We start from the raw sequence: 22,191 nt of genomic DNA on the forward strand, positions 1-22,191 counted from the left end.
AGCTGCAACGAATCCAATTTTGCTTATTTTAATACCAAAATGGATTAAAATAAGCAAAATTGGATTAAAATAATAAGCGTTGCAGCTGCCTTTTAATTTTCTGTGTTGAAAAAAAATTTTTTTGATTCAAATAATCGATTTACTATTATCAAATAAATAATTACTTGGACCAAATAATTTTTATTTATGTATATCAATTGTCTGTAAAAGAATAAAAAAAAAATTCATCTTACTTACATTTTGCGCCGCCTTAGCCTACAAATGATAATAATGGACTTTCAACACTCACCTGAAACAAAGAAAAAAAAATTTGTCAGTTATATTTATCAATTTTTTCATTACATAATTAATTAAAAAAAAAATAATTAGTATAGAGGGGAAATTTTAACTGTTCATTACAATGAAAAAAAATAAAAAAGATAAGAGAAATCAGAAAATAATCTCTAAAAGCTTCATTGTTAAAATTTTTGGATAGTACACACTAACGACGTGTTTCAATTAAGGAAAAATGAGTATAGAAGTAAAAAAAAAAACGTGTTCAACATTCTGAAACGATGGTGATCGCAATCACGTCGTAAATTCGTAGCGTTCGTGTAAATTCCACCTCAACACAAAGCCCGTCGAGTCCAGCGTGTATTCCGTCAAACTCAGTTATTTATAGGTTAAGTAAGAGAGTTCTCTCCCCCCCCCCCTCTCTCTCTCTCTCTCTTCCTCTCTCATATAGAGCGTCTCGTTCGCGATACGAATCGACCATTTTGTAAATCAGTTCCTCCATTTTGTCTTCATAAATCAAGAGATAGAAAACTCAGAGAGAAAGAGAGAGAGAGAGAGAGAGGGGGGGCAGAGAAAGAGAGAGAAGAGAGAGAGGACGCTGATTATAATTAACGCGGCTCGAATTAATAGACACGCGAAAAGGGTGTCGTGAACTATATCCTTTTCTCTCTTCATATGTTTTTCTCTTTATATATATATATATATATATATATACTTTTACTAACATTCTCACATTTACCTCAACTATTTAATACGTCCATCCGTCTGTCCGTCCGTCCGGACAGGAAAAGGGGCGGGGATATGCCACGCGAAAATCACGCGATGCCAAATCAAAAGTCAGTTTAACACGTTCTTCTTCCTTTTTGTTCTATAAGCTTTACATTTTATAACTTCCTTGCTATATTATCTATATTTTGAAAATAAAACACACGCAAATAAACTTAAAACCAATTTTTTTAAATTAAAAAATTAATTAATTTTATTCTAATCGATTTTTATTGTAATATTAATTATTTTAATCAAGGTATAATATATAATATTTATTATATTATAAATTATTTATTAATAATAATAATAATAATAATAATAATAATAAAAATAGTAAGAATAATAATAATAATAAAAAAAGTAAGAATAGTAATAGAAATAATAAATTTTCTTTTTTTCAGAATCGAGATAAAAAAAAGGTAAAACAAAAATTTTTCTTTTTTTTTCGGGAAAATGACAACATGAACAAGTGAGTAATAAAGTTTTTGCATTTTTTTTTCTCTAGTGAAAGTAGTTAAAGAATTATGTCTTAAAAATTGAATCCCTTTTGGTGGTCACGTTACGGCTTTAACAATTGGAAAACTTTTGCATGAATATAAAGGCTGACGTGACAATTACGAAAGTTCAATGCAATATCCGAATACATGAACGAAATTTTAATTTGAATATATCTTCGTCAAAATTGACTATATTTTATTTTGAGTTGAATACGATAATTTAAAAATGAAGGAAATGATTTTTTAAAAAAAATTATTTAAATATTGAGAAGTAGGTTTTTTTCTACTAAGAAACTTTTTCTTTATTTAATTTTATTGAATTTACAACCTTATTTTACAACCTTATATTCTTTATAAGTATATACAGTAGGTAAAATAATTTTACTTTATCACCGAGAACTTTTTTTTCAATTCTTACTATTCTTACAACTTTCTTTAATATTTATCACTATTTCTGCTTTTGAATAAATAGTTGCAAATAATTTTTATTGTAAGTAAAAATCACTGTAAGTATAAGTCATATTTTTTAATTAAAAGTGGTAAGTAAAGAAGGTTGACATTAAAAATGTAAGTATTAAGATTCTTTAAAAAATCTCGAAAGGTTGTAAATAAAAAAAATCAAAAAGGTTGTAAGTATAGAGGTTGTAATTATAAAGGTTGAAAGTATAGAGGTTGTAATTATAAATGTTGTAAGTATAGAGGTGGTAAGTATAGAGGTTGTAATTATAGAGGTGGTAAGTATAGAGGTTGTAATTATAGAGGTTGTAATTATAGAGGTTGTAATTATAGAGGTTGTAATTATAAAGGTTGTAAGTATAGAGGTTGCAATTATAAAGGTTGTAAGTATAGAGGTTGTAATTATAAAGGTTGTAAGTATAGAGGTGGTAAGTATAGAGGTTGTAATTATAGAGGTGGTAAGTATAGAGGTTGTAATTATAAAGGTTGTAATTATAAAGGTTGTAAGTATAGAGGTTGTAATTATAAAGGTTGTAAGTATAGAGGTTGTAATTATAAAGGTTGTAAGTATAGAGGTTGCAATTATAAAGGTTGTAAGTATAGAGGTTGTAAGTATGGAGGTTGTAATTATAAAGGTTGTAAGTATAGAGGTTGTAATTATAAAGGTTGTAAGTATAGAGGTTGTAATTATAAAGGCTGTAAGTATAGAGGTTGTAATTATAAAGGTTGTAATTATAAAGGTTGTAAGTATAGAGGTTGCAATTATAAAGGTTGTAAGTATAGAGGTTGTAAGTATGGAGGTTATAATTATAAAGGTTGTAATTATAAAGGTTGTAAGTATAGAGGTTGCAATTATAAAGGTTGTAAGTATAGAGGTTGTAAGTATGGAGGTTGTAATTATAAAGGTTGTAAGTATAGAGGTTGTAATTATAAAGGTTGTAAGTATAGAGGTTGTAATTATAAAGGCTGTAAGTATAGAGGTTGTAATTATAAAGGTTGTAAGTATAGAGGTTGTAATTATAAAGGTTGTAAGTATAGAGGTTGTAATTATAAAGATGGTAATTATGAAAGTTATAAGTAAAGAGTTTGGGGTTAAAAATTGTAAGTAAAAAAAAATAAATTTAGTAAAAAAGGTTGTAAGTTATATTAGATTTAACATAATGTTTGAAAGTATAGAAAATATTACTTCCTTCTTTCATTATTTACATATATTATATTTTTCAAACAGAAAGCTTTTTAAACATAGGTCCTGCATTCTTTCTACACTCTCAGCCTGATCCTATTTTTCTTTTAAAGCATGTTTTTGTGTTCCTCCTTCTCTAATAAATAATTAATAATAATCCACACATATATTCGAATGGTGAGAGCTGATAATTCTTGAGTAGCCAACGCACGCGTGCACACGCTCTCTAGACATGGTATGCATAATTTAGAATCGGGGTGACGGGAACAAGAGTTTACGGGAGAAGAGAAGAGGAGCACAGCCGCCACGACCCGGTGGCGAAAGGGTTAAAACATTGGGGGCTTGATAAAAGATTCAACAAGATTTCAGAGGCTCAAAAACATTGTTTAGTTGGTTGCACGGCCCATGTAGTCGTCTCATTTATTATTTCTACGACACAGGGGTAAGAGACGCACCACTCGTATATAGAAAATGAAACGTCCGGTATACGAGATATGCAATGTATTTTTTTTTTTTTTTTTTTTTTTGCGAACAAGTTCTTTTGTCCTCAAACAGAAAAACAAAAGCTCTTGACTTTCTCGAATGATGACTATATTATCGTCGAGAATTGTTGTTTACCTCAAAAAAAAAAAAATTTACAATTTATCCCGAGAGCTATATATAATACAACTTCTCTGTCTCTCGATAAATACTCCTTGATTCATGATGGTCAAGTTGAAACTTGCTGGACAACTATTTTTTGCGTCGCTTTACTGCCATAAACAAATTAGTCTAATTGCACGATACTAATTACGCTAAGGGGGCTTTTATGAAAATTAACGATGTCTCGAGTCTCTGATTTTGGTAAATTGGAGATTAAAAAAAAACAAAGATGTTTTATAATTAACTTAATGAGATTATAAGAAAAATTGGAGAAAATATTTTGTTTAAGGGGGGAAAAAATTGTTTACTAACTATTTTTTTTTTTTTACTTACAACCTACTTCTATTCTAATTTTTTCAACTTGTGATTTTTTATTTGCATCTTTTTTAACTTACAAGAATTTTTTTGTTTAATTTTATAACTTGTATTCGAATAATTTTTTTACAACCTTTTGCGACTAGTCTACAAACTTTTTATTTACGTTTTCTAAATTTATACCTTTTTTTAAAATATATTTTTTTATTTACAACCTTCTTTATTTTAAATCATTTGTACTTACAATCGTTTTAAGTTTACAACCTTTTTACTTACATTTTCAAAACTTATAACTTTTGCTGATATTTTTATTTACAACTTTCTTTACTGTAAATCATTTGTACTTGTGATTATTTTCTTAGTCAACATTTTTATTTACATTTCTCAAACTTACAACTTTTTTAATATTTTTGTTTACAACCTTCTTTACCTTATATCTTTACAACTTTACGCTTACAATCTTTATTTACTTACAGTTTAAAAACGGAAGGAAGTAAACAAAAAAGTTGGAAGTTAGTAGTTTCTTACAACCTTTTATTTACTTACAGTTTAAAAACGGAAGGAAGTAAAGAAAAGTTGAAAATTATTAGTTTCTTACAATCTTTATTTACTTACAGTTTAAAAACAGAAGGAAGTAAACGAAAGTTGAAAGTTTTTTATAATCTTTATTTACTTACAACTTCGAAAACGCAAAAGAATTAAACAAAAGTTGAAAGTTAAGTTTTCTTACAACCTTTATTTACTTACAATTTAAAAACGGAAGGATCAAAACAAAGGTTGAAAATTAGTAGTTTCTTACAACCTTTTATTTACTTACAGTTTAAAAACGGAAGGAAGTAAAGAAAAGTTGAAAATTAGTAGTTTCTTACAACCTTTTATTTACTTACAGTTTAAAAACGGAAGGAAGTAAAAAAAAGTTGGAAGTTAGTAGTTTCTTACAACCTTTTATTTACTTACAGTTTAAAAACGGAAGGAAGTAAAGAGGAAGTAAAGTTGAAAATTAGTAGTTTCTTACAACCTTTTATTTACTTACAGTTTAAAAACGGAAGGATCAAAACAAAGGTTGAAAATTAGTAGTTTCTTACAACCTTTTATTTACTTACAGTTTAAAAACGGAAGGAAGTAAAGAAAAGTTGAAAATTAGTAGTTTCTTATAACCTTTTATTTACTTACAGTTTAAAAACGGAAGGAAGTAAAAAAAAGTTGGAAGTTAGTAGTTTCTTACAACCTTTTATTTACTTACAGTTTAAAAACGGAAGGAAGTAAAGAGGAAGTAAAGTTGAAAATTAGTAGTTTCTTACAACCTTTTATTTACTTACAGTTTAAAAACGGAAGGATCAAAACAAAGGTTGAAAATTAGTAGTTTCTTACAACCTTTTATTTACTTACAGTTTAAAAACGGAAGGAAGTAAAGAAAAGTTGAAAATTAGTAGTTTCTTATAACCTTTTATTTACTTACAGTTTAAAAACGGAAGGAAGTAAAAAAAAGTTGGAAGTTAGTAGTTTCTTACAACCTTTTATTTACTTACAGTTTAAAAACGGAAGGAAGTAAAAAAAAGTTGGAAGTTAGTAGTTTCTTACAACCTTTTATTTACTTACAGTTTAAAAACGGAAGGAAGTAAAGAGGAAGTAAAGTTGAAAATTAGTAGTTTCTTACAACCTTTTATTTACTTACAGTTTAAAAACGGAAGGAAGTAAAAAAAAAGTTGGAAGTTAGTAGTTTTTTACAACCTTTTATTTACTTACAGTTTAAAAACGGAATAAAGTAAACGAAAGTTGAAAGTTTCTTATAATCTTTATTTACTTACAACTTCGAAAACGCAAAAGAAGTAAACAAAAGTTGAAAGTTAAGTTTTCTTACAACCTTTATTTACTTACAATTTAAAAACGGAAGGATCTAAACAAAAGTTGAAAGTCAAAAGTTTTCTTACAACCTTTTTTACTTACAATTTAAAAAAAGCGGAAGAAAATGAAGAAAAGTTTGAAAGAAAAATCATTGGCAAATCAGTGATGGTATTTTATATCAGTGTTTTAAGGCGGCCCTGGGGAACTTTTGCACATGTCTTGGGGGATTCTTCGTCCTTGTGCTGACGGAAAATTAGAGAGAACACACGACCAAGTTATAATCGATATCGTTGGTGTAGTGCGAAACACCAAAGGGCGGAGAGAGCAGCGTCAGAGTCGGTGGCGGGCAATGGTGGTGGTGGTGGCGGCAGCAGCAGCAGCCACCACCCTCGCCACCCAACTAAATTAATCTAAGTAATTCATGCCGAAGTTTGTTCTCCTGCCCTCCCCCCCTGCATGTACATACGTCGGTACGTACAGGTACTGTACGACTAACACACAGCACACCACTGGACTTTAACGATCGTCTACAAAATCGATTAGAAAGTAATCTTGAAATTGAACGTAAATTCAATATCCTTATTTTCTTTGTTACTCAAACAACGGTTCATAAGTAATTTACCTCTTTCCTGCCTCCTCAATACTTTATCATTATCAGGAGTAAATATATCTTTAAATTGATACCTTGTTCTTCGTTGGTTATATTCTGCTGTTTTTTGCACTTTTTTTTTTCTTTTTTTAGTTACATGTCTACTTTTATTTGCAATCTTCTTTATTTATAACCTTCTATTGGTTGTAATTGATTATTTAATGGGTTTTCTTAATTTAAAGTGACTTACAACCTTTTTTTTTTTTTTTTGATTTGCAGACTATTCTGTCTACATTGCTATTTTTTTTTAATTTTCTTTTGCAACGTTTCATTATTGTCACCTTTATATTTAGAATTTTTTTTTACAACCTTTGTTACAAATTTTGTTACCTACAATTATTTGTATTTACATTGTTTTCTGATTTGCAAACTTTTCTGCCATCAATGCTATTTATTTCTTCATTTTTTACAACCTTTCATTGTTTCGACATTATTTACATTATATTACTTATAACCTTTTTTAATTAATATTTTTGTTACTTATTATTTGTATTTACAACCTTTTCATGAATTGCAAATTTTTCTACCATCCTTTTTGTAAGCGTGTCTTAATTTTTTACAACCTTTTATCATTGCGACCTTATTATTTACCTTTCGCTGGGTTAGTGGACGTGTCCTTTTTTCCATTAACCCAGCGATTATACCTACAACCTTCGTTGCTTACATTACTTGTATTTGCAACCTTCTCTGTTTTTGAAATTTTTTACAACCTGTGATCTTATTATTTTTTTCCTTTACAACCTTTGTTGATTATAACCTTTGTTACTTACAATCTTTTTACTTACAACCTTTGTTACTTACAACCTTTGTTACTTACAACCTTTGTTACTTACAACCTTTGTTACTTACAACCTTTGTTACTTACAACCTTTGTTACTTACAACCTTTGTTACTTACAATCTTTGTTACTTACAACCTTTGTTACTTACAACCTTTGTTACTTACAACCTTTGTTACATACAACCTTTGTTACTTACAACCTTTGTTACTTACAACCTTTGTTACTTACAACCTTTGTTACTTACAACCTTTGTTACTTACAACCTTTGTTACTTACAACCTTTGTTACTTACAACCTTTGTTACTTACAACTTTTGTTACTTACAACCTTTGTTACTTACAACCTTTGTTACTTACAACCTTTGTTACTTACAACCTTTGTTACTTACAACCTTTGTTACTTACAATCTTGTAACTTACAACCTTTGTTACTTACAATTTTGTTACTTAAAACCTTTTTTACTTACAATCTTTGTTACCCGAAATTACTTGTATTTACAACCTTACCTAATTTGCAAAAATTTAGTTTACCACCTTTTCAGAATTGAAACTCTTTCAATCATAATCTTACACCCTTTTTGTACAATCTATTTGCAACCTCTTATTTACAACCTTCTTTTTTTATTTACATACCTATAGATTTATAAATTCCACATGGAAAATTTTCACTTAATCTCTCGTAGCAAAAATAATTGTCAATAAACATATTTATTATCCTATATTGTGACCATTTTATTGATTGTAATTTAATATTGATCGTGTATCGTAAATTTCCGTCCACATGTGACTTTTTGAAATATGTCCACGGCAAATGCGAGAAGAAAATGTCGAAAATGTATATATTTGGTCAAGTGAAGTGTCTAATCGAGAAAAGGGCAAACGACATAATTGGAAATGTGCTGAATGAAGGGAAGGGAAGGGGGAGAAGTCATGATTGAGGGAAAAGGGGTATGAGTATCAGCAAAGAGGTGTCAAGCTTTTCGTGGTGGTTATATGTATAGTATAGTGGTGGTGGTGGTAGGGACATAGAGCAGAAGGCTTTTGTCACCTCTCGCAGGTCTTTGATTTTGGTCCTGACGTACAGGTTTCGCTTTGGTCAACGTCCCGTGGAAAAGGCACCCTCGGTCCTGGATCTCCATTACGGTAGCCATGGCGACCGCAATTGATTCCACGGGGGTGAAGGTAGAGGAGAGTGAGATTTCGCAGCAGGAAGAGAACGAGGACGACGCGAAAGAGCAAGAGAGACCAAGTGGCAGACAGAGAGATAGAGAGAGAAAGAGACGAGGGGGGGGTCAGACAAGGGGTGGTAAATTTGAGAGGTTGAGGGTGATGACCGAGGGCATGGTGTTACTATGGTTTGGACCAGTGGACTCCCTTTATCCGATACAATGCAGGCTAAATAGCACTGGTCAGTTCCACGGGTGTTGGATTAGATGCGTCGCTCGTTTGAGGCGAACCCCCCCCCCCTCCCCCTCCACACCCCCCTTCATGTTTCGTTCCGCTAACTCGTCTCTACTACCGAAAACCGTCACACGTCGGAATTACCTGTAACGCATGCCGTCGAAAACCGTGGTCACCCTCTGATTCGACAGAATCAGTTAGAATCGATCTGAATTTTAAGAGAACGTGTGTATTCTCTCTCTCTCTCTCTCTGTGGTTCATGTCATTGTAGGTTAGGCTTGTATATATGTGTATGATGCAAAGACCAGGGGACAGAAAAAAAAGAACCAGCAAACGAATGTTGGAATTATTTTTGTACGTTCGAATCAATATTTGTTCGCAATGTTCTTTTTTAATGTCAGCTTTGTGTAGAAATAAAAATATTCAAAGAATTTAGGTTGTAAATAATAATTCTTGTATGGGAAGATGTGGATAAAAATTATTTTCGTTGAGAATGAGGCAACTATAAAAAAAATAGGAATTTTAAGTAATAAAGGTTATAAGAAATAAAAGTAATAAGAACTGAAAGTTGTAAAGGTTGTAAGTAATAAAAGATGTAATTAATAATTGCTATAAATAAAAAAGGTTGTAAGTAATTAAGGATATAGGTAATAAAAGTTGTAAGCAATAAAGGCTGTAAGTAATAAAAGTTATAAGTAATAAAGGTCGTAAGTAATAAAAGTTGTAAGTAGTTAAAAGTGTAAGTAATAATGGCTATAAATAAAAAGGTTGTAAGTAATTAAGGCAGTAAGTAAAAATGACTCAAAATAACAAAGACCGTAATTTTAATGGCTGTAAGTATATGAAGGCTATAAATAATAAAGGTTGTAAGTTATTAAGGCTGTAAGTAATAAAGGTTGTAAGTAATAAAGGCTGTAAGTAATAAATGTTGTAAGTAATAAAGGCTTTAAGTAATAAAAGCTGTAAGTAGTTAAGGCTGTAAGTAATAAAGGCTATAAATAATAAAGGTTGTAAGTTATTAAGGCTGTAAGTAATAAAGGTTGTAAGTAATAAAGGCTTTAAGTAATAAAAGCTGTAAGTAGTTAAGGCTGTAAGTAATAAAGGTTGTAGGTAATAAAGGCTTTAAGTAATAAAGGTTGTAGGTAATAAAGGCTTTAAGTAGTTAAGGCTGTAAGTAATAAAGGTTGTAAGTTATTAAGGCTGTAAGTAATAAAGGTTGTAAGTTATTAAGGCTGTAAGTAATAAAAGTTGTAAGTAATAAAGGCTTTAACTAATTAAAGCTGTAAGTAGTTAAGGCTGTAAGTAATAAAGGCTATAAATAATAAAGGTTGTAAGTTATTAAGGCTGTAAGTAATAAAGGCTATAAATAATAAAGGTTGTAAGAAATTAAGGCTGTAACTAATAAAGGCTACAAATAATAAAAGTTGTAAGTAATTACGGTTGTAAGTAATAAAAGTTGTAAATATTAAAGGCTGCAAATAATAAAAGTTGTAAATAAAGAATAAAAATATTCAAAGTAAGAAAAAGTTGTAAACAAAAAAAAATAAAAGAAAATTGTTCGTTTTTGAAAAAAAAAATTAACATTTTCTATGGGAATAAAAAATGTTTCTATATACATAAAATGATATTGAATATATCAAAATCACTTTCGTTTTCAATGTATATATATATATGTATAAATATATGCTTTTAACAGTTGTCTCAGTGGATTTAAAACCATACGCGAGCTATTTTCGATTTCACGGGTGCGGAGTAATGTACAATTCAAATAGAGTGGATGGCTCGAAAATTCTCTGATTATATTTCATTCAATAAATGATGAAAAGTCATGAAGTGGCAACATGATCCAATCAATCATATGGTTTTACAGGCGTTTGAACATCGAAGTGGCAGGCTAAAAATTCCCATATTGGCACAAAAATTCTAGTAATAAACAAATAGAAAAAAAAAAAAATATTGTTGACCCTCGACAAAAAAGCAATTAAGCTGTTGATCAAAAAAAAAAAATTTATTTTTGAAAAAAAAGTTTAATAATTTTTTTTTTTTCATTAGGGGAAAATTAATAAGAAATTAATGAACTTGATGTTAGAATGTTAATGGGGAAAAAAAAAAATCTTGATATCAGAAATGGGAGGAAACAAGATCTCTAAAATTGGCTTGGAGTAGCATAAAATTATCGATTAATCAATAATAATTAATAATCTTCAATTTCTCGTGTGATGCCATTAATTTTGCTGTTTTATTATGATTATTTCTTTCTTTTTTTTTTAATTACGGGAGGAGTTTCATTGCAATCGAGTCGATTCGTTGTGCCGCAAATATATCTCCGTCAACGTAGACATCGCGCGTTACGGGTATTAATACCCGTCCGTCCAGACTACTCTGCGTACACTCGGAACTCGCGAGGAGTTATATGTGTGTGTGTGTTGGGGGGAGGGGGGTGAGAGAGAGAGAGAGGTTGTACGTAGGCAGCGAAAGGGTGGTTTAGATCACGCGATCGGAACCGAGTAACGGTATCAACCCTTTTCTCTGAAATCAAATTCAAACCCCCCCCCTCCTCTCTACTATTCCTCATCCTCTTAACCCCCCCCCCCTCTTCTCTCTCGTCCCTACGCCTCGCTCGTTCGACCAGGCCAGATGTAATTACATAATGGTTTTACGTGTACTCCCTAAGTTTAGTCCATTTTCCACCTTCCACTCTTACGCTCCTTCACTTCATATATATATATATATATATATGTGCCCCTTTAATTTATTTCGGAAAAGAATTTTTTTTTGATGAAGGACAATTTTTTTTTTTTGCTTCCTTTTTTCGAAAGTTCACAAAATATATGAGATTTTTCATTGTCGAGTATACTTTTTATTTTTTAATCATTTTATTGCTGGGAAGTCACTTCTGTGGGCTTCTTTTTTATTTTTTTTTTTTGCAAAAACATTTTCTTGGACGAAACTTTTGTTATTTACAACCTTTCTTCAAACTTCATAGAGTTTCAAACCTTTTTTTATTTATGTCCTTTTCTGATATGCAAACTTTTCTTATTTTGCACACTTTATTATTTACAATCGCTGAAAAATATATTGCAACCCTATGCATCATTTTCTTATTTGCAAAACCTTTATATTATTTACAATTTCTTATATTTGTCAAAAAAAAAAATATTTTGCAACCTTTATTATTTACAACTATTTCTTAATTTGTTGAAAAAAAAATATTACAATTTTTTACATCATTTTCTTACTTGCAGCAATTATTATTTACGTGTACTTTATTTCTACCTTAATTACTTACATGCATGATATAAGTAAAAAAGGGAATAAAGAAAGAATTGAAGGTTGTAAATTTAAAAAAAAGTAAAATAATAATTAGGATAATTAAAGGTTGGAAAATAAGATATAAAAAATAAAAGGTAATTAAAAAATTGTAGGAATAATGTAAAAATAAAAAGGATTTAAACGAAAGGTTGTAAGTAATAAAAGTTTAGAAAAAGTTGTAAACATGAAAAGATTGAAATTTCAAGGTTGTAGGCATGCTGTAAGAATAAGGGATGAAAGTAGTAAAAGTTGTAAGTAATAAAAGACGTAATTAATAATTTTTGTAAATAAAAAAGGTTGTAAGTAATTAAGGCTATAGGTAATAAAATTTTTAAGCACTAAAGGTTGTAAGTAATAAAAGTTATAAGTAATAAAGGTTGTAAGTAATAAAAGTTGTAAGTAATAAAGGTTGTAAGTAATAGAGGCTGCAAGTAATAAAAGTTATAAGTAATAAAGGTCGTAAGTAATAAAGGTTGTAAGTAGTTAAAACTGTAAGTAATAATGGCTATAAATAAAAAGGTTATAAGTTATTAAGGCTGTAAGTAATAAAGGTTGCAAGTAATAGAGTCTGTAAGTAATAAAAGTTATAAGTAATAAAGGTCGTAAGTAATAAAAGTTGCAAGTAGTTAAAACTGTAAGTAATAATGGCTATAAATAAAAAGGTTGTAAGTAATTAAGGCAGTAAGTAATAAGGACTCAAAATAACAAAAACCGTAATTTTAATGGCTGTAAGTATATGAAGGCTATAAGTAATAAAGGTTATAAGTTATTAAGGCTGTAAGTAATAAAAGTTGTAAGTAATAAAGGCTTTAAGTAATAAAAGCTGTAAATAGTTAAGGCTGTAAGTAATAAAGGCTATAAATAATAAAGGTTGTAAGTTATTAAGGCTGTAAGTAATAAAGGCTATAAATAATAAAGGTTGTAAGTAATTAAGGCTGTAAGTAATAAAGGCTACAAATAATAAAAGTTGTAAGTAATTACGGTTGTAAGTAATAAAAGTTGTAAATAATAAAGGTTGTAAGTAATTAAGACAGTAAGTAATAAGGACTCAAAATAATAAAGTCCGTAATTAATAATGGCAAGGTTGTAGGCATTTTGTAAGAATAAAAAGGTGGTAAAGAAGCATAGGTTGTAAGTAATAGGAACAAAAATGTGACAAGGTGGTAGACAGATGGTAAAAAAATTGTAGGTTGTAAATAATAGAAACATAAAAGGTATAGGATATAAGAATAAATAGATGGTAAAAGTAAAGGTTGTAAGTAGAAAAAAGAGGTTGTAAGTAATTGAAGGTAAAATATGTAGCAATTTTTCACCCGCGAATAAAATTATTATTGACGAATAAATAAGTGGAATGGCTTTGGGATGCTGGTTGGTTGGACCACTATAGGGGAAAGTGAGTCAGATCTGGATACGCAGTTATTATATAGCGACATTGCTTGATGCAATAGCAACGTTGGAAAAGTGCAGGGGCGAGTGGCCGGCTATTTTTAATATTTAAAATTTAATTTACAAAATGCCACTACCTCGGTTTCTATCTGAATATATATATATATCCCCTACCAGTTTCTCTTCCTCTCTTTCCTTCATTCCACTTTCTATCTCTCCTCTGTCCCTCCCTCCTCCACTTTTATCCCCCTCGTTTGCTCACCTCCCTTAACATTGCCTCGTTGAATCATTATTATCGATGCAAGTTCACTTTTTTGAACAGAGTGGACACCATTTTTTTTTTTTGTACATTCTTTCTTTCTTTAATTTTCTCCCGGTGCAATCCTTTTGATCCTTGACTTTTAAATAATTCCAAAAGTGCACAAAATAAATGTACAAAAATTTTTCTTTGTCAAGTGGTTTCTTTTTTTTATCGCGACTTTTGTGAATTTGTAATAATGGATTAAAATATGTTTGCTTGATGGAATTTTCCATCACGGTCTGGATTCATGAGAAAATATAAGATAATTGGTTTGGGTTATACATATATTCGTAAAGTTAATGCTCACATCAGGGGATAACAAGATTGAAGGCACTTTATTTTGAATAATATATTAGGTATATATATATATAAATATATATATATATATATATATAAAAAAGTGGATTTTAGTTTAAATTTTTCTAAAGTTAATTTTAAAAAATATATTTTATGTAAATATAAATGAAAATTATTATAATTTAATTTCCTTTTTTTGGGAGTGAAAAATTTATACTTCAAATGAGTTCACCCTCTTTTTTGCGTATGTTTTGCTCGTGAAAAGTCACAAACCCCCTTCCCCCCTTCGAAAAAAAAGGTAACATGCATACTGCAGAATGCTTTTGATCGAACATACACTGCCCGGAATGAAATATAAAAATCGTGATGAAACGTCCCTACCCCGTTTGCCTCAATTCTAAACCCAAGAGACCTCCAAAAATCTTGTATTCTTTTTTAGCACACAAATGCATGTCCTGAATTGATAATCATCAAATTTCCAGGATGGTCCTACATTTTTTATTAGCATAGGGATTTTAAATATGGCAATAGGAGAAATTTTTTTTTTTTTTTTTTTTCCCAAACCCGGAATTTTAGTTTTAATTGTCAAACAATTCTGATCCATTTGTATACATTCAATTTTAGTTTTATTTTTTTTTTATTGTGAAAAACATATTTTTCGAAAAATTTTTGTTTAGGCAAAAATGTAGGGGGAAAAAAATTGTTTTTTTGTTAAAAATATATTTTTTGGGAAAAAGAAAACGCTAATGGAAAATTATAATGAAAATGATTAAATTTGATTGAATTGAATATAGTAGTGCTGTGGCATACTAATTAGATAATTAAATTTTAATAAAGACGATCGCGTGTTTAATACAGAGGATATCATTCCAAAGAAATGGTACAGCCATTCGTATATATTTATTGAATGACGCGATATTCATTATAATTCTGAGGGAATGAATTTATTTTCCACATTGAGGATATAAATTTCTATATAACAAAAGTTTATAACAATTTATTCGAAAATATATATTTTTTTGTCACACGGATAAAGAAATGTATTTTTTTAAATTTATTTCTTTTTATTCGCATTTTTTTTGGGGGGGGGGCAAAATTTTAATAAATTAAATTTTCTCTTTTTTTTGGGGGAAAGGGAAACGACATGAAAAATATCTTTCCTACTAGAGTGTAGGTAATTAGGAAAAAAAAAATATATAAAACTTTCAGAGAAAGAGAGAGAGATATATATATGACATTTGATGGGTTGCTTTTTTACGCGGAGGAAAAAAAAATTTTTTTTTCTTTTTTCTTTCCTTTTTTTTTCTAAAAAGGGGTAGAAAAGAGTTTTGTGAAACGCACGATGTTAATTTTTAATCTGCGGTCGACGGCTTAAGTCCTTATATGGCCGCGGGAATGGAAAGAACATCGCGATATAATTTATTTGTGTGAGGCATATAAAAAGCGAGAAGCGTCGCTAAGAAATAATTTATTTTTATCCGACCATTTTAATATTATTGATTTGCGAAAAAGGGATGATGAAATATTAAAATAAAAGAAGCGTGAAAAAGTTGAGACACGCTTTAATAAAATATCGTGTTTTCTACAACTTTTAACTGGTATATATATATATATAGAAAACCGCATCACGTGTTAAACTACATATATTTATAAATATAAAAAAAAATATTCCATGCAGGTTATTATGTATAAGAATTATATTCATATTTTGTATATAACGAAAAATTACAGTTTATATATATTTTTTTCTCTTTTTATATTTTTCAATATAAATTCCAAAATCGTTAAATTAAAAGTTCGATTTGATTTTCTTCGTGAATTTTTCTATTTTTTTTTTTTTTTTTTTTTTGTTCGTCACATTTTATAATTACTGTTTATTATATTTTAAAAGCAGAATATATAAAATTTGACCCCCTTTTTTTAACTCTTTGATATATATATATTAAAATAGTAAAATATTCAAAAAAATGAAGAGATAAAAATCGACAAATTTTTATTCGTGAAATTTTCTTAATTTAATATTCTTAAATTAATTTTTCATCTCGTTAAAATCTCGTTAGGACAACATATTTTTGCACATGTGTTTCATTAATTATTGAAAAATTTAATAAATAAATAATATGTCTATATCTTCTCGAACAAATTTTCCACGCTATATAAGTGAAAATTAGTTTTAATAAAGAAAAAATAAATTTTTTAAATTTTTGGATTCTTCGTTTTTTCTTATAAATTGTAAATTAAATTAATATGATTAAAATAGTTTGGTAATTCAATTATGAAATTGAATTGTTAAATATATGAATTTTTTTTTTTGAGAAATTATTAAAAGTTTTTGAATTATTTACAGGGGAAAAATTTCGAAATTTTATTTAATTCGAAAACTAATTAATAAATGAATTATTATTATTATTTAATAATAAATAAATTGAAATAATTTTTTTTTTGAAAAAATGAAAATTTTTTAATGAGGCTAAAAAATGAAGATGCAGAAAACTCGGGACAAATCTTTGATCGAAGAATCACGTGTAGAACGCGTTCTAGCAAACTTCCATTGTGCTCTATTTCTATTGTCAGAAATACAATGCACTCGACGCAATTTTGATCTACCTTTTGTTACTTGCGCTCAAGGTAGTGATGCTAAAACCCCGAATTTCTAAGAAAGAATTAAAACGTTGTGCATAACAGCTAAACGTTAAGAAACGAGAAAAAGTTGCATTTTTTTTTCTTACTCCAAAAAAAACGGGATTTTTTTGCTCCTAATTTCCAGTTTGCACTTTTTTGCTCTTCAAAAAAAGGAGGAAAAAAAAATTCGCTTTTTTCACGTCGGTAAATAAAAAAAAAATACAAAATTTAATTACCAAAATTTAATATAGAAATTAATTATGTATTTCTAATATAGAAATTCTGATATAATAATTTAGTAAATAATATATAAATTTTTATAGATATTCTAAATTATTGAAATTAATTAAATTTATAGAAATTAATTTTATAAAATTTTATAGAAATTAATTAAATTTATAGAAATTAATTTTATAAAATTTTATAGAAATTAATTAAATTTATAGAAATTAATTTTATAAAATTTTATAGAAATTAATTAAATTTATAGAATATAATTAATTATACAAAATAGAAATTAATTCTATGAAATATATTTTTACTTGAAGGGGAATTAAAAAAAAAAGTATATATAGATAACAAGAACATAATTTGTAAAGCAGACACAAGATCGTATTTTACTTTCATCAATTATTATTACAGTATTTAAATATTCTTGGCATAAAATGTGTTTTGATTACAGACTATATATACAATATTGCTTTGGTTTGAAATAAATATAGGTAGTATATAATGCTATGCACAGTTTGAAATTCATATTCACTCAGCCTTGAAATATTATATTAGAAAAGCAACGACGGACAAATATGTGATGCAAAAGTCAATAAAATACCAATTAAACGTTCACAAACTGATGTTTATTTATATGTGTGAGAAGATATAATGTTTTGTTTATATATTTATTCGCGACATTATTTATATAAAAAAAAAATAATTTTAATTATAATTTTCATATAAAAAAAAAAATTTAATTATAATTTTCATATAAAAAAAAATTTAATTATAATTTTTTTTTAAATTTTAATTATAAATTTCAACAAAATTTGTCCCCTTTTATTTATTTATATAAACATTACTCACAAATGTTCGAAGATAAAATGCATAATATTTACCTTTCGACCTTGATCGAGATGGCGCCATCTGTCTTTCTTTTGTTTCGAATTTAATAATAAATGAGCGCGATTCTTTAGACGCTCAATATTTGAGCGGCGTGGAATGGTTTTAAGTTTTTAATATTTAATAGCGCACTCGCTTCTATCTTCTCGCCAGGCCTCGTGAAGAATTCAGTTCCGGGCGCAAGAATCCACTGGGAAATCTTAAAATATGTTTTATTTTGTCGCTTGTCCACGTCGGTCAAAAAAAAAACAGATCGGCAAATGATTCGTCGATTTTTTTCCCCGTTTTTGTTTTCAATTCGTTTCGTTATTTTTTTTTTTCGAAATTTTTCAACAAACAAATTTGGAAAATTTTTTTTCCACCCTGAAATTTACGGATTAAAGAAAATTTTCTTTAAAGAAAATTAATTTTAAGTTAAAGAAAAGTAATTTTTAAAGAAAATTGTAATTTTTTTTTTGGTGGGGACAAAAATTGGATTATTGAATTCTAATTTTGATATATTGTCGTAGTATCGAACCAAGTATAAGCAATTCCCATTGGGATTGTGTTGGTCCGTAAGGGGTTTTTCTCTCCTTCCTTTCCATCTTTTTCTTTTTCCTCTGGGTTACCGAACTTTTTTCCAACTCTCTCCCGCCTTCGAAGCAACGTATATGTATGTATATATATATATAAAGGCGCAAACCAGACTGATAAATGATTCATACTTGCTCCTTTCCCGCCCTGCCCCCCTCTTTTACCCCCCTTGTGCTCTTATGTTGGAAACTGGCAAACATTAATATATTATATTTTGTGTTACCTATACTTATTTTTAAACATGTATACACTCCGCCTCTCTCTCTCTCTCTCTCTCTCTCTCTTTCTATCAGGTCGTCTTAATAACATTTTCCATTAAGAGAGATCTGTTACTCATAAATAAAAAAGAAAAATGCCATTTTCAAGAAAAGGCAAGGAAAAATGAAATTCAACGAATGGAGAAATAAAAGAAAGAAAAAAAAAAAGAAAACTATATTCATATATAAAAAGGAAGTAGAAATCTTATATACAAAAATAATTTATACGGAAATTTTGTTTTCAAAAATTAATCCAAGAAAACAGAATGAGAGCGCGTGTTTTTATTGCCTTCTTTGGACGCGTAACACTCTCTCGGACAAAAAGTGACAGTCATATCTTCTTTTATTAAATATGAAATTCAACGTTGAATTATTAATGAGCGATGGAATATATATATATTTTTTTTTGTGAAATAAATTTAATACGAAGCAACTTTCACATACAGGAGGAAATTTTCTTTCTTCATTTTGAAAAACGAATCAAAAAATTTTTTTGGCTTTTTTTTGAAACAATAATTTTTCTAAGAAAAATATAAAAAAAATTTTTTTTAGCTATAAAAATACAATTCAAAAAAATTGTAAAATAATTTCTCGAAAAAATTATATGTAAGACAGAGGAAAAATTAATAAAAATAAATATAAAAAATAAATCTCATAATACAACTTAAAGAAATGCAATTCATTTGTGGAGTTTCTGTGGCAGAAAAAAAAAACAAATCGTAAAATGTTTCAATTTTTTTTTTCTTACTTATGATAATAAATAACGGGCGGGCCATTTTGTCCAAAGTTTGCTCATATTGCTTACAAGTTTAGCGAAATAAAGTAAAAGGAATTTTTCAAAGGAAACCGTAAAATATTTTTCCTTTGAATTCCAGCTTTTCTTCAGTGGAAAGTTTTTGAAAAGTTATGGAAAGTAAGAAATTCGGCTGGAATTGGTGAAAGTGCAATATACCGAAGGAAAATGGAGAGAGGGGGAGAGAGGGTTTGGGAGAGAAATGTTCCGTGAGTAAAGGAAGGCAAAGGCTAAAGCCAAGGGACGGGGGAAAAAAAAAAACGGCAAAATGAGAAAAAAGGAGAGCGCGTCATGTGACGCTAGAAAGTTTTTAAACGTGTATTAAAAAACTTCTAAAGATCTTATGAAGAAGATCCAATTGCATTGCAAGCGTTTGTATAAAACTTGTTTTTCACGTAACAACCTTTCCCATTACTTTAAAAAAGGAAAAAAAAAAAAAAAAGAAAAACACTTTTCGCACAACTTTACCAAAAGTAACTTACTATAAATATCAATTTTATCATAATGCGATTTCATTTTTTTTTTAATAATAACCAATTTATTCTCATTGTATTTATTTAAAGGGTATGAAAATTAAAAAAAATTTCTCTGAATCTGAATTAGTTGAAAATAACTAATTTTTTGGAAAATTTTTGGTGACTTTTTGCTTTAGCAATTGGTAAAAAGTGACAAATTATTAGTAAAAAGTTGCTAAATATTAGTAAACAGTAACTAATTATTCATAAAAATTAACTAATTATTAATAAACAGTAACTAATTATTAGTAAATGTAACTAAATATTAGTAAATGTAACTAATTATTCATAAAAATTAACTAATTATTAATAAACTAATAAACTAATTATTAGTAAATGTAACTAAATATTAGTAAATGTAACTAAATATTAGTAAATGTAACTAATTATTAGTAAACAGTAACTAAGTATTTCGAAAAAGTAGTTAATTATTACTAAAAAAAAGTAACTAATTATTAGTAAAAAGTAACTAAGTATTTCTAAAAAGTAGTTAATTATTACTAAAAAAAAAGTAACTAATTATTAGTAAAAAGTAACTAATTTTCAGTGAAAAATGATTAAAATAGATCAATTCAAATATTATTTGACTAATTATTACACAAATATTTAGTTAAACCAAATATATTTTATTTGAATTAAAGAAACTATATTTGAATTAAAGAAACTATTTTTGAATTAATAATTTCTGTATTTGAAACAAATTTCATTTATTTAGCTCAAATAATAATTATTTATTACAAAGAAATAAATAAACAATTACTGTAACTAATTTGAAATAGTGAATCATTTTTTGCCTTTAAATTTTACTAATTAGTAATTAGTAATTACTAATTACTACTAATAATTAGTTAAATTTTACTAATTCAAAAGCAGAAAGTGAGTAATTAATAAAAATTTTATTTTTTAAAATTTTTTATTAGTCATTAATTCAAATTAGTGAACAAAATTTCCTTAACTTTTAGTAATATATTACTATTTGATTTAGTAATATTTTTTTACTAAAAATTTAGTAAAAAACGACTAAAAATTAGTAGAAATTTTTATTAAATTAACAAAATAAATTCATTGCTATCAACCAAATGAAAATTTCGGTTGAATCAATTAAAAGTTTGTTTGATTCTTTCTTTGTTCGAAAAATTTATTAAAATAAACAAAACGTTTATTTATGATCAAAATAAATATTTATTTCAATTAAATAAAATATTTATTTTAATTAAATAAATGTTTATTTCAATTAAATAAATGTTTATTTCAATTAAATAAAATATTTATTTGAATCAAACAAATTTGGTTGAAATAATAAAAAAAAAATTGTTATACTACAAACACAGAAAATTAAAAGGCATTAAAATAAGCTGCAACGCTTCTTATTTTAATCCAATTTTTCTGATTTTAATACCAAAATGGATTAAAATAAGCAAAATTGAATTAAAATAAGAAGCGTTGCAGCTTATTTTAATGCCTTTTACACCCAGAGAAATGATTTATTTAAATCAAATAAAATATATTTGAATTAAATACATGTATATTTGTCACAGAGCCTACAAACATATTTATTTGGTGTAAATAAAAATTTTATTTGACATAAATATATTTTTTTTTAGTTTAAATAAATTTTTTATTCCAATGAAATAAAATATATTTGCAACAAATAAATGAGTTAGTAGGCTCTAAGACAAATATACTATTTCTCTGAGTGTAATTTTCTGTGAAAAAATTGTATATTTGGTTAAAACAAAATTTTTCTCTAAGTATAATGTTATTTTTAACTAAAAGATTAGTGCGTTACTATTTGAATCAGTAACAAACATTTTCCTACACTGAAAAAAAATTAATTGATTCATATATATAGACGGTTACTTGACTATTAACAAATAAATATTTATTTGTATCAAATAATTATTATTTAAGTTAATTTTGTTTCAAATACAGAAATTATTGATTCAAATACAAAATTTAAATAAAAATTATTTGGTACAAGTAAATATTTATTTGATAATAGTAAAGTAAGTAGTTGAATTAAATAAATTTTTTCTTTTCAGTGCAAATTAGTTATTTTTAACAAATTCAAATTAACAGAAACAGATTGAAATCCTTTCTTAAAAAGGACAGTGCATGTAAAGCACATGAAAATGTATCGAAATATCTCGATGGTCGAAAAAATCGAATGTAAGAAAAAATGAACTTTGCTTTCCAGAGCATCTAAATCA

The 22,191-nt window shown here is 27.6% G+C and overlaps 1 protein-coding gene and 1 long non-coding RNA gene across 10 annotated transcripts in view; one reads left to right on the forward strand and one right to left on the reverse strand.

The window, feature by feature from the left end:
- LOC127281722 (protein bric-a-brac 1-like) overlaps positions 1-22,191 on the reverse strand; it is a 379,471-nt gene that overhangs the window by 119,502 nt on the left and 237,778 nt on the right. The window lies entirely within an intron of this gene.
- LOC127281734 (uncharacterized) lies at positions 4,648-5,564 on the forward strand. 2 transcript variants are annotated; one of them, XR_007843080.1, is made up of 3 exons: positions 4,648-4,709; positions 4,911-4,980; positions 5,483-5,564. It is a non-coding gene; the product is annotated as an uncharacterized LOC127281734 (long non-coding RNA). The 2 variants fall into 2 exon arrangements; XR_007843079.1 differs by lacking the exon at positions 4,911-4,980 and adding an exon at positions 5,197-5,266.

The sequence above is a fragment of the Leptopilina boulardi genome, unplaced genomic scaffold (genome assembly GCF_019393585.1).
Source record: "Leptopilina boulardi isolate dan_hultmark-lab unplaced genomic scaffold, ZJU_Lbou_2.1 LbouV2_278, whole genome shotgun sequence".
Lineage (NCBI taxonomy): Eukaryota > Metazoa > Arthropoda > Insecta > Hymenoptera > Figitidae > Leptopilina > Leptopilina boulardi.